Below are 4320 nucleotides of genomic sequence, written 5' to 3'. Positions count from 1 at the left end.
AAGCAGCCTCAAATTCAGCAAGGCCAACCTACTGTTCAACCAACTGAACCCTCTGGTCAGTTAGGCCAGCCTTCAGTTCCGCAAAGTCAACCCATTACCCAACAAGCTCAGCCTTTTGGACAAATTGGTCAACGTCAATCTCAACTAGGCCAGCCTTCTAGCCAGATGGGTCAACCTTAGCTTCCACAAGGACATTCATCTGGTTTCATTCAACTCGGCACTCAAACACTCATTATTTCTTAAGCTCCACTCAGTTTCCAGACCGAGTCTGGGCTCCAGACCCAATCCGGTCTCCAAAATCAAGCTGGTTTTCAAACCCAACCTGCTTATCAAATGCATCCTAGACCCCAGACACAGTTTGGAGCCTAGCCATCATATGTTCTTCAAAACTTTCAACAGCCCCAAGGACAGCCTCAAACTGCTCTATATCAAAATTACCAACAACCGCAAGTCAATCCTTATTAGAATTTTCAGCAGCCATATGCTACTCCTGTTGGTCAGATTGGTAGTCAATGGGCTGCTGGTGATCAAAATCCGGGTCAACCATCTGGTTACACTTATAATCCCTATGGAAAAAACCCTTATGGACAAAACCCTTATGGGAAAAATCCGACTGGAAAAAATCAATGGGCGCAACAAGGAACTGGGTGGAACCCTAAAGTCGTTTCCTATCCATGACCTCAGATGTCTTTCAATCCTAAATTTCCTTTCTTGGTGACATTGGAACTACTTGATGTGTCCAAACTGACAAATGATCCCATTCTTCATAATCCATATTGGCCACCGGTTCCAACTAAAATTCCCGGTGATTGTCCCAAATTTGATAGTAAGTCTAGAGAAGATCCTCAAGCTCATGTCATGACCTATCGCCTATGGTGTTCATTTAATTCATGGCTTAACGATTCTATCTGGATCTGTCTATTCCAAAGGACTCTCACTGACTCTACCACGAAATGGTATATTGAGCTAGCTTGTGGAACTTTCCTGGACTTTAACTTGCTTGCTATGGAATTCTTAACTCATTTTCAGTTGCCCATTCGTTATGAAACAAGCACACACCTTCTAACATCCTTGAAACAAGACATAGCCACACATATCTCCGATCATATTCATGAATGGAGGAGGCATCACCGTTTGATTAAGTTCTAGATCCCTGATCAGCTTCTGACTGACTGGTTTACAAGCTCATTCATTGGTCCAATAGCCCGGGATATTTCTATGGGGGCATGTGTTACTGAAGAGCAGGCTATCACGTGTGCTCAGTATCTTGACTTGGTTTACTCATAGTTTGGTGCACTATATGATTATTTTCCTAATGCTCCGCAACCTGGAACTTCCAAAGCTCCGTCAACACCATCTATTGATGGTTTCATTAATTCCGTTAATTCATCCTCCAAAAAGTCTTCCGTGAACCCTTCAAAGCAGAAATTTGCTGCTCCAACTAAAAATGCATCTCAGGCCCCATCCAATCCTGGTAAAACTTCCGAAGTTAATGTCGTCCAGTCCACCGCAACAAATAAAACTTTGAAAGGTAAGAAAAAGGGTTAAGGGAAGAATAAACCTGATCTACCAAAGCAAGATCCTGCTAAGCCTCTGGCTGATGAAGGTTCCAAGCGCAAACCTAAGTACCCTTGTCTCATTTGTGATGAGGATCACTATACTAAAGACTATCCTAGATGGTTTGAGGTTAGTCATTTGCTTAAAGGTGCCCCTGGCACTCCTGCTATTCTGCAAGAGCCCTTTCCCTCACAATAGACTCAAATGGTGGTTGATCAACCTCAATCTTCTTCCACCTTTGGCTCTCAAGTCTTTATGGCTAGGACAATTCCCATCCATATTAGTACTTGGTCAAAAGAATATCCTTCTGCCCCCAGCCCCCCAGCAAGGAAACTGAAATCCCCTCCAGTGTTCCTTCATCCAGTATTGGTCCTCTCCATATTAATCAGCCTAGTATGGAGCTAGTCATTCGACCTCCTCTGAAGGGAGTGCTCCATAAGTCTTCTTACGACCCTAATGCTCACGCTGCACAACACTACAACATTGTTGAGGACATAGCCCAAGCTCCTTTGGCTATGTTTGTGTTGGAAGTCCTCCAGAGTTGTCCCTCCCAGAGGAAGTCTCTGCTATTAGCCATTGGTGGCATTGACTTGGGCGATTCTAATTTGATCACTTTTGATCTTGATAATCATGTACCGAGATTGCCTCATCAGATTTCTTTCTTCATTCAAGTCATCATTAACTCTAAGAATAATCATTGCACCGTTATTGATGAGGGCACCTCCACTTGCATCATGTCTATTTCTTGTTGGAAGGTTATTGGTTCCCCGACATTGAGTCAGTATCCGAATACCTTGGAAGCCTTTGATGGAAGAGATTCCCATCTTTTCAGTATCCTCCCACGTTTGCCTATTACCCTAGAAGGGAAGACAGTTGAAGTTGAGGTCAAAGTTGTCGATGCCAATTTAACTTACAAACTCCTCTTAGGATGAAGCTGGACATATGCCATGTGAGATATGGCTTCATATCTATTCTATGTCCTTTGTTTTCCCCATCAAGGATAAATTGTCATGGTCGATCAATTACCCTTCTTCACTTCTTCTATTTCCGATGGTAATGTGCCTTTTTTGGAGCACACCTCTGTTCCATATGAGAGTGTGGGTGCTGGAATTTTTAAAGATCTTGCCCTCATGGGTGTTTTTTCACTCCTGCCTCCCAATATCACTCCTATCAATATGATTTATGTCCGTTCTGATCCTTGGGGCCTTCCTCTCATCGATTAGGTTGAATCCTAGGGCGATGACATGTCGTTGAGTCTTGCGAAGCTCAACTATGTTGAAATTGTTTCCGAATTGGCTCTATCTTCTAAACCTGCTCCTTCGAGTAGGGCTCTCGATGTGTATGTACAATCTCGTTCGCTTGGATATGGCACTTCTTTGGATCCATTACAGGAAATATTTCCTTATGATGAAGTGATTATCGAGACTATGTCTTTTGGGAGCCTCCTTGGTTTGATCATCACCATCGCTCCTCATTTCTCCCTAGCCACGGGGCCATGACTACTTGTCTTGATCAGTTTTCTTCTTGTGTCCCCTACCAACCCCTTTAGACACCTATTAAAGTCCATGAAGTTTTCTATGAAGCAAATGTGGGGAACATTATGCAAACCATCCCATTGACATCTCTATCAAACCAGGGATTGTCAAGAATATACACATTGGAGTAACCTGTACTCCAGAGGAGATTCAACTTTATACCAACCTTTTAAGAGAATTTTGTGACGTCTTTGCTTGGTCATATGAAGAGATTCCTGGAATTGATCCTAGTATCATGGTGCATGAGATCCCTACATATCCTAGGGCCAAACCTGTTCGACAGCATTTATGCCCTGTGCACCTGCGAAAGGTTGTAGCTATTAAAAGTGAAGTTTAAAAACTTCTTAAAGCTGGGTTTATTTAGCCTATCCCGCTCACTGACTGGGTCTCTAATATTGTCCCTATGGCTAAGAAGTAGGGCACTATTAGGGTTTGTGTTGAATACCATGAAATTAATCATGCTTATCCCAAAGATAATTATCCTATGCCTTTCATTGAAAATTGTGCTGGGAGTGAAATTTATTCGTTTATGGACAGCTCTTCTGGTTATAACTAGATCAATATATCGCCTGCAGATCAACTCAAAACCGCCTTCATCTACCCGTGGGGAACCTTTTCCTATAAAAATCTCCCTTTCGGTCTCAAAAATGCTGGTGCTACCTTCCAACACACAATGTCCTATACATTCCATGACATTCATCACATTGTGCAGCCTTACCTGGATGACCTCCTGGCTCATTCAACAAAGTGCCATGACCATCCAAATCACCTCCGCGAAATCTTTCTTCACTGTCGACACTATTGTATTCGTCTTAATCCACACAAATGTGTTTTCTGCATTGAATCTAGCAGACTTCTTTGGTTTGTCATCTCCAAGGAGGGCATCCGACTAGACCCCCTTAAGGTTGAAGCCATTTTGAATCTTCCTCCTCCTGCTTCTTTGCCGAAGTTGCAGAGCTTGTAGGGTAAAGAAATTTTTTTATGTCGTTTTATTCCGACCTATGGTGATATTTCTAAAGGTTATACACGGTTATTGAAGCGTGACACCTCCTTTGTTTGGGATGCCATTGCACAAGAATCATTCGAGCAACTCAAGGCACTCCTTGTTTTTGCTCCTTTATTGTGTCCGCCTAATTATCACTATGACTACACTCTTTATCTCGCCGCTGCTGATAGCACAATTGGTATAGTTTTGGTCCAAGATGATGATGATGGTGCCGAGCATGTT

This window comes from Pinus tabuliformis, chromosome 1_2, assembly GCF_031772625.1.
Source record: "Pinus tabuliformis cultivar Carrire ecotype Pingquan chromosome 1_2, CPIR1, whole genome shotgun sequence".
Classification (NCBI taxonomy): domain Eukaryota; kingdom Viridiplantae; phylum Streptophyta; class Pinopsida; order Pinales; family Pinaceae; genus Pinus; species Pinus tabuliformis.
Note: the sequence above shows the minus strand (reverse complement) of the source record.